Source organism: Bubalus bubalis, chromosome 2 (assembly GCF_019923935.1).
Source record: "Bubalus bubalis isolate 160015118507 breed Murrah chromosome 2, NDDB_SH_1, whole genome shotgun sequence".
Lineage (NCBI taxonomy): Eukaryota > Metazoa > Chordata > Mammalia > Artiodactyla > Bovidae > Bubalus > Bubalus bubalis.
Window position 1 is genome coordinate 84,917,905 of NC_059158.1, and position 12,641 is coordinate 84,930,545.

The 12,641-nt window shown below is 39.0% G+C and overlaps 1 long non-coding RNA gene across 6 annotated transcripts in view; it reads left to right on the forward strand.

Annotated features, from left to right (window-relative positions):
- The window catches only part of LOC112582017, a 57,182-nt gene that overhangs the window by 24,796 nt on the left and 19,745 nt on the right, over nt 1–12,641 (forward strand). For all 6 annotated transcript variants that reach the window (XR_006547711.2, XR_006640460.1, XR_003106623.3 and 3 more), the window contains exons 3-4: nt 10,624–10,688; nt 12,498–12,595. This is a non-coding gene — a long non-coding RNA (uncharacterized LOC112582017). The remainder of the gene's footprint in view (nt 1–10,623; nt 10,689–12,497; nt 12,596–12,641) is intronic.

Consider the following 12,641-nt stretch of genomic DNA (forward strand, 5'->3'; position numbering starts at 1 on the left):
GCACATCTATTATTTTGTGGATCCTAGAGGTTCCTACAAACCCTGCAAGTCTTCCTTTTTGAGTGAGCAGTATATTCTAGTACATCAAGGGTCACCTTAATAGCCCAAGTAGTGTGACTTCCAGAAGGGTCTCAGGAGCCCACTCAGCCTCAAAACCCCTAAGCTCCTGAGGGGTTCCTTAGGCAGAAGGATGTATCTGTATGTCTAGATACACAGTGCCCGTTGACTGCTAGGTAAGCTGTTGTATAAAGGGAAAGGGGGATGACCGTTGCTACATGGCCTGATTTTTTTCTTTTTTGAAGGCTACTAGAAAGAACCCTGCTTGCAAGTATCATTCCAAGTATCATTGTGTGAAATTTCCTATTAAAATTTATTTGTTCTTTTTTTTTTTTTTTAAAAATCATTGCTCTTTTAGAAAGCCCCAGTTAAAATTTAGATTTTCCTCTAGTAGCTAACACATTAACTTGCGATCAGTCATTAATATCTTAGAGGAGACCGATATAGGTGGGAAGAAGATAAAAATTAAAATTTATTTTACGAGGCAGAGAATCTAGACTGTGCGTGCTAAGAAAAGCCTAGTTTCCACGTATGAGAGAGCAAGTGTAAAGATGCTGACGTGCTAGGCTGCTTCAGTCCTGTCTGACTCTTTGTGACCCCTGGACTGGAGCCCACCAGGCTCCTCTGTCCATGGGGTTCTCTAGGCAAGAATACTGGAGTGGGTTGGCATGCCTTCCTCTAGGGGATATTCCTGACTTATGGATCAAACTCACGTCTCCTAAGTCTCCTGCATTGGTAAGCAGGTTCTTTACCACTAGTGCCACCTGGGAAGCTCAAAGGATGCTGAGGTGGTGCCAAATACCAGTTTTCCTGCTTTATGTTTCAGTCTTTGGACAGCTGTGGTGCAGAATAACAGTAGCATCCTGACTGAGCCAGTGTAGAGAAACAGAATAGAGTGGCTTAGCTTGTGTCGGAGGACTTCAAACCCTGTGAGGAGAATAGAAAAATCATCCAATAAAGTTTGTATGTGATCACTGTCCTTCTGCCTCCCTATAGTTGAGAGGTAAACAATGATCATTTAAGACCTTCAAAGGGGGCCATATAAGAAGACTCATGGGTAGGAGTAGCTGCTTCATTTGGGGGGCACTCGACTTGAAGTAAGGAGAATATTAAGTAGTTACTCTGAGTTCATATGTGCTCAGTCGCTTAACTGTGTCTAACTCTTTGTGACCCCATGGATTGTAGCTGCCAGGCTCCTCTGGCCATGGAATTTCCCAGACAAGAATACTGGAGCAGGTTGCCATTTCCTCCTCCAGTGGATCTTCCTGATCCAGGAATAGAACCCATATCTCTTGTGTCTACTGCATTGGCAGGCAGATTCTTTACCTCTGAGCCACCTGGGAAGCTGAATAGCAATAACTGATCTCTATATTCAATCATTAAATATTTATTGAATACCAAATACAATATTCCCATGTTGTTGGGAATACATTGGTGAACAAAAAGGGGAAAAAACCCCTCAAAAATCGTTGTCCTCATTCAATTTACATTTTACTGATGGAGAAATAAATAATAGGTAAGTTAATGAATGTTATGAAAAAAGAATTATAGCAAAATAGAAGAGATAATGAGTCATCTGGTAAAAGTGAATATGAAGTTTAAATACCGTAGTTCTCACTGAGAGAGTGACATTTGAGCTGAGAGTCAAAGGAGATTATCTGAGAGGGTATCTGAGCAAAGAGGGTTTAGAGGGACAGTAATACAAAGTTCTTGATTTGGGTGTCTCGTTTGTATATATAAAGAGCTATGATGAGACCAGGAATGTAAGATTGAAAGGGAAAGACAGTAGAGGAAATCGGAGAGGTAACGGCAGAGGGAAGAAGTGCAGAGGTAGAAACTCTGTAGAAAGCTGAGGGCCATTACCCTTTTAAAGATAAATGATTATAGCCCATTGATTACATTCCCAATATTATCTGAGCTCCTCTCTGTGGAGAGTCTAACCTCTGGGGATTGTTCCAGGTATCTATTTTGGTACAATAGACCACTTCAAAAGTTAGTGTCGAAAAGAATAGTAATCATTTATTGTGCCTTTGAATCTAAAATTTTGGCAAGGCTCAGCAGGGACAACTGGGGAAGCTTGAAAGAGGTTAGGGACCTGCTTCTAAGATGGTTTGTTAACATGGCTGCCAAGCTGATTCTGGCTTTTGGTTCCTCTGCCTGTTGACCTCTCCATGAGACACCTGGGCTTCCCCACAGCATGTTGGATGGGTGTCAAGAACAAGTGTCCCAAGAAAATTGGAAAATGAAACCTGCTGGAGACATTTACACCAGGCTCCATGGATCAAATATTTATAGAGTCCAAGAGGAGGGAATGTAGACTACGTTTATCAATAAGTGGCATCTCAAAGAATCTGGGGAGCAAGTTTCCATAGGAGCTGAAGCAAATATAAAATTTAGGAAGTATAAGTCATGAATTTGGTGGCTTGGATGGTGACATAGAATTTAATAGAGATACCTGAGGCCTAGAACTGCAGTGATACGGAGTTTGTCCTGATGCACAAAGAGGATCAATTCATGCACTGTTTTGAAGCTACCAGACACATCCATTTGTTCAATGATCATGTAAAGAAATGCATGTGATTTTTTCCTGGTAGTTGAAAAAAGTCCTGACCATTCGATGCATTCAAGAAAAAATTTTCAAGTTTTAGGTTTTTGGTTGAGGCGATTAAACAGACCCAATTCTGGGGAAAGGGAATGTAAAACCCCACAGTTGTAAGGGGACCTTACACATATATGCCCTGTGTTCACAGCAGCAAAATTGTGCCATAACAATACGGCTGATTGCTCACTCAGAATGACCAGAAGCTGTAGAATGATTAAATAAATAAGCTTCTGTTTTTAAAATGCTTTAAAATGCTTCCAATTTATGGAATTGGTCAAATTTGCTTAATCTACACATGGACAAAAACTCAGACAATTAAGCTTTGATAGTCATAGTTCTGATATTGGGGCGGCTTATAAAAATTGTAGGATATCTTCAGGAATAGAACTGATTGTGAGTAATACTGAAGTCTGTTTGATCTTTAGTTCATATTACCAGGAGAAAGGAAAGAAAAGGGAGGGAATTACCTTTCCCTGAGTGCCAGGCACTGGATTGAGTGCTTTTGATCTGTGATCTCATTTATCCTTCAAACAACTTTCTGTGGCAGTTATTATCAACCCTCTTTTTACAACTGAAGAAAGTGAGGCTCAGATCCTAAGTAACTTGTCCCAAGTGACGCAAAGTAGTTTTCACAGATAGGATTTGAACTCATGGCTGTTTGATTACAAAGCCCTTGTACTTTCCAATGTATTAAATTGCCTCTGAAATCAGAAGGCTGTCCACAGAAAAAACTTGAGAACTTGGTTGGTGTTCACCTTGGTATTAAAGGAAGAGTTGTGGGATTGTGGAGTGTTAAAAATGTTGCCCATTTTTTAACTTATTGAATTGATAAGTGTAGCCCATTGAAGCTAATATATGATTTTACATTGCATGCCTTTTAGGATCATAAACAGTACTTCTACAAGAAAGCATACAAACATGAGTTGACAAACTGTCATTTTCACATTATCTTTGGGAGAAACAGAAAATCATGCTTTGAATGGACTTGCTTTACCTGAAACAGGCTTGATCATCAGGTTTGTTGGAATCTCCACTGCAAAAATAGGCCAGTGGGGAGGAAAAGGAAGCTGGGAGAGAAAACGACAAAGATCAAGGGCTGGGTGAAATGATCTGATTTTAGTGGCAGCTTCAGAGAAAGGAAACAACAGTCTAGTATTACAATTTCCAGAGAAACCTGGTGAACCTGAGATAGTGTAGGCTCAACTCATCCATTATCCAGTTGGAAAGAAATTAAGGTAATGGCCATGCAGCCAGTTTGGGAGAAGCATTGTGTTTGGGCATTGTCAGTCATCAGGAGAGGGAACTAAACCATTGGATGGAGTCAAGGGACAGAGTCCAGCCTTTCCTACTCTGACAAAAGATAGGAAGGCAACCAAAGACTTGAGTACATGGGCTGAAGTTAAGGCCTGAACTTTAATTCTGGAAGATAATTGGAGCTCTGAATAGTAAACTTAAGGCTGATGCCTAGGCACACAGACTAGGGAACATGACTGCCTCATAGAAAAGCTGTATATAATATGACAAATACATGAATGCTTAGTATGTAATGCAGGCTCATCACATACCATAAAATTAATTCCAGGCTCTAATGGCTGATGAATCTGAGCTCACATAATACTCTGCCTCCCTTGCTCTGGATTAATTTAAGAATTTAAGACTTAAGGTTATAGTACAGATTGGGCTGGAAAAGGTAGCAACTGAATAGACAGAGTAGTAAATATTAACTTTCATCTAATCATTGCTTCATTCTTCATTCACTAAGCAATATTTATTCCAGGCTTTTAAAGTGTACAGTGAATTCCATTATTATATAACATTTAAAAAGTAATTGATATTATTCAGTCACTAAGTCATGTCTAACTCTTCATGATCCCATGAACTGCAGCACACCAGGCTTTCCTGTCCTTCACTATCTTCTAGAGTTGGCTCAAATTCATGTGCATCGAGTCAATGATGCCATCCAACTTCTCTTCTGTTGCCCCCTTCTCCTCCTGCCTTCAATCTTTCCCAGCATCATAGTCTTTTCCAATGAGTTGGCTCTTCACATCAGGTGGCCAAAGTATTGGAACTTCAACTTCAGTCCTTCCAATAAATATTCAGGGTTGATTTCTTTTAGGATTGACTGGTTTGCTCTCCTTGCTGTCCAAGGGACTTTCAAGAGTCTTCATAATCCAGCATCACAATTCAAAAGTATTGATTCTTTTGGCATTCAACCTTCTTTATGGTCCAATTCTCACATATGTACATGACTGCTGGAAAAACCATCATTTTGACTGTATGGACCTTTGTCAGCAAAGTGATGTCTCTGCTTTTTAATATGCTATTTAGGTTGGTCATAGCTTTTCTTCCAAGGAGCTAGCATCTTTCAATTCCATGGCTGCATTGACCATCTGCAGTGATTTTGGAGCCTAAGAAAATAAAGTTGTCCACGTTTCCACTTTTTCCCCATCTTTTTGCCGTGAAATGATGGGACAAGATGCCATGATCTTAGTGTTTTGAATATTTAGTTTTAAGCCAGCTTTTTCACTCTCCTCTTTGACCCTCATCAAGAGGCTCTTTAAAAAATTAGACTAGTAAATATTACAATATTGCTTATGTAAACCATACGTATGAGCTTCTCAGGTGGCACTAGTGGTAAAGAATCCCCCTGCCAATGCAGGAGACGCAAGAGAAGTGGGTTTGATTCTTGGGTCTGGAAAGATCCCTGGAGTAGGAAATGGTGCCCAACTCTAGTATTCTTGCCTGGAAAATTCAATGGGCAGAGGAGTTCAGCAGGCTATATATGGGGCTGCAAAGAGTCAGACACAACCAAACAAGCACACACACAAGCCATACATAATTACTTTATTTGATTTAATACTTATTTCTAATCATTCAGCAAGAATATAGTCAGTAAGTGCCTATTATGCACTAATTCTTGTACTTAACTAAGAAATCTTATCCTTTCTGATAGCTTTTTCCATCAGTAATTCCTTATCTGTCCTGTATATTCAGTTTCCCTTAAAATTCTCTTTTCTTCCCTCAGCATGAAAATATGTTCAATTGTCTGTGAAACAAAAGAATCCTCTTTTAATCCTTATCAAACATTAAAATAATGCCCAGTATGTGCTGGACACAGTTCTAAATCTTTTATATAAGTAACACATAACAGCCTTATGGAGTAGGTATTATTTCTGTGTTTTATGGGTAGAGACCCTGAGGCAGAGAAAAGTCAAATGAATTGTTAAAGATTACACAGATAGTGAGAAGTTGAGCAAGAATTTAAACCCAAGCTATCTGGCTATACTCTGTGCTTTTCCCGCTAAGTCAAACTCCTGTTGGACTCCTCTTTACCTTTTACCCAACTCTTCTCACTTTTCCTGAAGGAGCTGTCTGCGCTATCAGATTTCACTTTCTACCTGTATTCCAATCACTTTCTGTACCTCTCCAGATTTGTTTGGCCCTGCTGCCTCCTAGGTTCTTGGCTGCTTGCTCAGTGGAGAACTTCTGTATCCTAAGTTGCCTCCTCACCTACTATCTGTCGGGAATCCCTGAGAATGGGAGCTCGGCACTACTGGCATGGCCTGGATCATAGGAAAGAGTTCCAGTTGTTCCAGTGCCAAGATCTAAGCTGACTAGCTCCACAATGCTCTGGTTTCTTCTACAACTTAGGACTCAGATGCAAAGCTGTGCGGCAGTGACTGCCCTGAAGGGCTGTGTAGCAGGAGATGGAGCATGGGATAGAGAAGATCCAGAAGATGAATTTCTCTTTTTTTCCCCCCCTTCCATTAGACTATCCCACACTGTGGGTGGTTGCATATGGCTTATCCAGATACCAAGCAGCTGGCCAGATGGATTTCTCAAAAATCTGTAGACTGTTTATAATGCACTCTGTATTTGCTTTCTTTCTTGCCTGCTTTGTATTCTTTTTTTCCCTCAGTCTTGCTGCCTTGGGATTGTACCTCCCAATGATGCAATTAAGTTTGGGCTCTAATTTCGATCAATTGCCAGGACACTAGGCTTCTTCTACTGCCGTAGGCTTATATCCTCACTTCTCCAATGAAACTGTCTTCACTGAGGTTACCAGTGATCTCATTACTAAATTGCATGAGCATTTTGCAGTCCTTATTTTATCTGAACTCTGCACTGCATTTACCCATTTTGACCATTTCTTCCCAGTACTTCATGATAATTTGATCCCCTGGTTCTTTTTTCACCTAGTTGCCTTTTGTATTATTTGTGCACTGTTTCCTTGTTAGGGTTATTCAGGATTCTTCCTTTGGCTCTTATTTTTTTTTACCCTTCATTAGTTAGTACATCTACTCTCATGGTTTCAACTACCTGTAGTTTATTAGGTCTAAATCCATTTGTTTAGCACAAATCTTCCTCCTGAACTCCAGACCCTGACTTTCTATCCCCATCTGAATATCCTATAAACATATGCCTCTTGTCATGTGCAAAACTACACTCATACCCTCAAGCCTATGTCTGTGTTGGCTATCTTTCCTTTATATTTCAAGATCTACTTTCCACCCATAAGCACCTGCTTTGTGCTCTGGAAGGTGGACCTACTTGGACAGCCACAATTGCTTTCTTGCTCTCCAGCTTCTGGTTGAGCTGCCACTTGACAAGCACAAGTAGGGCAGGAGAGAGAAAAAGGAGACAAAACTCTGGCTACTTACGGCTTCAGCGTCCTCCCTGAGGGATCAACATGAGCTGGCTGCATCCGTTGATATAGGGTCACAGTTCTTGTCAGGCAGCCCTCTGCACAGTTCCTTTAATTTCTCTTTATTAATACATTATAGGTTCTATCACATTACATTGTAATTATTACCTTCTCTGTCTCTCCCATAAAAAAATAAAATTTTGCCTTATGACCAGAATTGACAGTTCTTTTGGATAACTAAGACTAGTATGTGGAAACAATTAATTATTAGGAATTAATTAAATAATAGATTTGTCAACAGTTCAAGAAATTGACCTTGTAGTATATGGAATTTTCTATGCTATCAGGGGTCAGCAGGATTTTATAAACTCAAAACTAGTATTATGTTTTTGAGTCTTTAACCTCCATTTAGCAGCTTGTAAATAAATCCCACACAATCAAAACTCAAAACAAAACTCCTAAAAAGAAATAGCAATAGCAGCAAAAAACAAAAACACAACATCATCAACCTTTTATCTTGCCAGTGCCTGCACTGTTACTTAAAAATAAGTGAAATTGACATTCTTGGTATTCATTCTAAGCAAAGAGATGACTGGCTATTTCCAAGGTTGACTTAAATGTCATTCAGAGTTCTCTCTGCAGGTATTGAACTAACCTGACCTATGGCTTTGGTTTTAAAAGATTATGGAAATTGGGGATGTTAGGGTATGTATTTGTGTGTGTGCGCGGGGTTGCGGGGGGGAGGAGTGGGTAAAAAGGGAGAAGCCACAGACTCTGTTCTAGAACCATCAAGATTAGAAGTAAAAATTCCACTAAGGCAGAGAGTTTTTGTGTTACAGTATGTTGCAAACCACCTTACCATTTAAAAGCCAATTAACATTAGCCCTGCAGTATAGCTAAACTTCTGCACATACTGTTTTCTACAAAGTACCAAAGAATTTTTCCTGTCCGTATAGTTGGAGTGAGCTGGTTTTAGGAAACAATCACTCCTCTTCAAAATTGTCACTGATATACTCATTACGATTAGTGAGTATGACACACACATATTATCTTTCTATTTTAATTGTACAATTCTGTGCCTCTACACTTACCAGTGTTTCCTACCAAGGCCTGATGTTTGTGATAGCTCATCAATGAAGTGAAATGTTTAAACATGTTGAAAATAAATGAAGTGATACTTATTAATCTTTGGTGCAGCATGGAATACAATGTGAAGAAACATCAGTGAAGGATAATAGCTGACTTTTTTTTATAGAATATTTGTATTAATAGCTCTGAACTGTCAGCCATGTTCTTCCGACTGTTTGCTTTAAAGTTCTTCCAAGTTTTTTAATTGTGGACTCCTTAAGCCTGTATCTGGTTCACTTGAATGGTTTCTACATGCCAATGAGTATATATTCTGACCATATTACCTGCCACATACATACTACCTTTATCCTGGATAATTCACAGATGTAATTTCCAAAAGCCCCAAGTCCCTCATTTAGATCTTATGTCATACTGACAGAGGCCATTTGTATGAGTACCAGCCTTGTGAACTTTATGATCATCAGGATTAAAGACAGGAACTGAGATGGAGTCATTATTAGCAGTTGGGCATAGTGAATCAGTGTAGAGTTGTGAACATGCTTTTCAAGTTATTTTGAATGAGTAAAAAATAGAGTGAATATATAATTAGAAAGTAAGAGTTACCCATTTATTTATTGAACTAACGCATGGAGTGTACCTGTTATGACAGATGTAAGCCCTGTATTGGGAAGCGATAATGAAAAATTTCAACAATGATTGGAGAATTTAGTGTGGGATAGATCAAACTGGTGCTGGAAATGATCAAAATCTGAAGACTTACAGTACTTGGGCATTTGTGAATGATCAAAAAGAAGTCTATAATTGATGGTATGAGTCAGTCATCTTAACATATGGTGAGAGATAGCCAGTTGGTATAGTGATTTTGTGTGTGTGTGTGAGATAGAGGATAAAGGAGGAACTGGTACAGTGAAATAGTTGAAGTGGATTGAGTTCAAGTAGGAATGACTGTGCAGAGAAGGCAGTGGTGCCCCACTCCAGTACTCTTGCCTGGGAAATCCGGTGGACGGAGGAGCCTGGTAGGCTGCAGTCCATGGGGCCCCTAAGAGTCGGACACAACTGAGCGACTTCACTTTCACTTTTCACTTTGATGCATTGGAGAAGGAAATGGCAACCCACTCCAGTGTTCTTGCCTGGAAAATCCCAGGGACAGGGTAGCCTGCTGGGCTTCCGTCTATGGGGTCGCACAGAGTCGGACACGACTGAGGCGACTTAGCAGCCAGCAGCAGGAATGACTGTGAGTTCTACTGCAGAGCCCAATATAGAGCCTCTCTGGACCCATTAATTTTATGATACAGCCTTAAGTTGGTGGAAGATAGATTAAAGCCAGAAGTCTAACTTGTTTAATTGCAAATGAAAATATGGAGTTTGTTTTTATTCATTCGAGGAGCAAACCATTTGAAAAAGTATTTTTTTCAATGCCTATTATTTAGATTTCTGAATTTTGTTTCTTATATTTTTCTTTATACTTGCTAGTGATTTTCCTCAAACTAATCATGATTTGGTCAAATATGATGACACACATTGCTAATTTTTATCACAGAGGATGACACTGACAAGTGATTGAGAACAGAAATCTTGCAGGATGGGTCACAACAGATCTTGAGACCTGGACTGCCTTCAGAAGTTTTCGCTCATAACTAGAGCCTTCCTGCAGATATACTCACTCTGTGTTCTTTTTTCCATGTTGACTTCAAAGTTTGGTGTGGTAAGATTCATATTATAAAGGCCTAGGTATCCAGGATGTCCTCCTAGATGTTATTTTCCAGGTAACTCCTTAGAGTGTTTCTTTTACCTTTTCTGCTTAGCCTCACGAGTATACATCAGCTCTTGTAGTGTCTTGTTGCCTCTGTTTTCTACACATATCCATCTTGATAGAACTGTGTTGTGATAAGTGGTACTTCAGTCTGGTAGACCGACTACATTCCAGTGATTCAATCTTGCCCTTCACTGTGAAGAATGTAACACCTCTCCTTCAAACACATTGCAGATTCAAGAGCACCAAGGTTGGGATACCAGAATTCCAACTGTAGAGCATCATTTTGGCATGTGTATGTCATGTGTATGTGTGTGTGTGTTTGTGGGTAAGAGAGAGAAAGAGAAAGAGCCAGAGACCGAAAACTAGAGAGGGCAGTGTCCCTAATATCTTTTGTAAGACAGAATAGAAATAATTTAAAAAATATACTCCGAATATATTTGATGACTAATGACATATTTTCTCATAAAATTGCAGATCCATATTTCACTTGCAGGAATAGACACACTATTTCCTTTTGGCATAGACAAAGGCTCTTTCAGGTAAGACAGTATTTTACCTTGCAATCATACAACGTCAAGCAAGAGTCATTGTTTTAAAGGAACTGAACCTTCTGCCACTTCAACAACCCTTAAGTGCTGGCCGTTAACTCATTTTTCTTTTCCTTTGATATGACTGTGACAAGAAGCAAATTCATAGAAGTGGAATTATCTGTGATGGTGGGTCATTGGCTAGCTGACCCTGGAAAAATTAATGCAATGAGTGAGTGGTAGTCGTCACTACAATCAGACCTGTGCCAGAGCTGCAATTAGGAACACAGATTTTTGTCTGAAACTAATTTGTATATTCCAGATACAGAGATTGTTTTAAAGATTGTTAGATTTGTTGTTGTTGTCACTGTTTGTTGTTTGTTTATATTGAAATTTATGGTTTCAGAACTTTTAAGAATGAAATTCTAGTTTAGGCAACCAAGAGACAAGGACTGTGTGTGTGTGTGTGTGTGTGTGTATACACATGTGTGCTTGCATGCATGTTTTCACGTGTGTGTGTCTTGAATGCAATAATGATTTCAGTAAGGCTCAAAGTGGAGGGATTCCTTTCTAGGGACAAGTACTTGGCTACCTCAGCATTTATTTTGCATGGTGTTGCAATGCTTGGTGTAATTTCTCCAAGATAGTGTATCTATTTTTCTAATGCTATTCTTATGAAAGAAAGTGAGTTTCTACTTTCAGACCCTTTGCCTCCTCTACTTTGCATTTTTTGCCTAAACCCCCTTTGTTCATACTCTGCAACCTCCCTGCTCCCACCGATGTAAAAATATGCTGTGTACCCCTTTCTTCAGCTTCTGTATACTTATGTTTGCTCTACGTAAGACTGAAACTCTTCACTTTACTTTCTCAACTGACTTTGTGTTTCTTTTCCTTAAATGTTCGTGGGTCTCGAATATTCCGAACCACAAGAATGAACCTATAAGAATTTAGTCAGTCAGTGGGCCAATTCAGTCAAATATTTGTTTGATTTGCTTATTATCTCCACTTAATTGATGAGTTGGCTAAATCTACTTGATTGATAATTTTGCCGAAGATCTTATGTATATATAATATCTTATGTCTTATACCATGTATATGTGTGTGTGTGTATATATATATATACATAAATATGTATATCTAATACATGTTTGTATTTATTGGTTTTCACTTACACATTCAGCCTGTCATTCAATCCACATTCACTAGTGCATCAAAAACACAAAACTAGTTAAGACATGACCTTGCTATTGAACAACTTAAACTCTTAACGGCACGTTGGTTTTCCTGACAAGCTCCTATTGGCTAATAATAGTAGTTATAATAGCTAATATTTCCTGACCATTATTTATGTGCCTGGCATTGTACTAAGTGTTTTATATGCATTATCTCATTTGATATTTATGGCATGCTCATAAGACATGAATTACTTGGCTTTATTTTAAGATCATGGAGCTGAGGTCCAGAGAAATTGAGTAATCCATACTAAGTCAAGTAGCTACTGAGCGGTAGGGCCAGGAGTTGAACTGAGGCAGCCTAAGCCCTGGCAGCTTAGTCACTATATCCACATTCCTCAGGGGGACAGGCCAGGGGGGCATGTGTGTAATTCTTTGCCATAGCACCTGGCCGTTTAGAGCCTTTCACATGCATGTCGATCCTGACAAAAGAGAAATAGGTGCATAGGGTACTGAGTGTCAGGGATAAATAGGCTACTTGAGATTAAATATTTTCTAAATGACATTTCTAGTATGCAGATAATTAATAATATATTCTTTCAAATTTTACGTACTTATACTTCTAATTTTTTACTTTATTATTTTACAGATGTGAAGTTTCTATCCACCATGAAACACAAATATTTAATCCTGACATATACAGAAACCAAGCAAGAATAAAACTTTAATTTCTAAGAATATGAAATGGTTTGTAGAAGTATTTCCTAACTGTATTTTAACACTTGAGATTTCA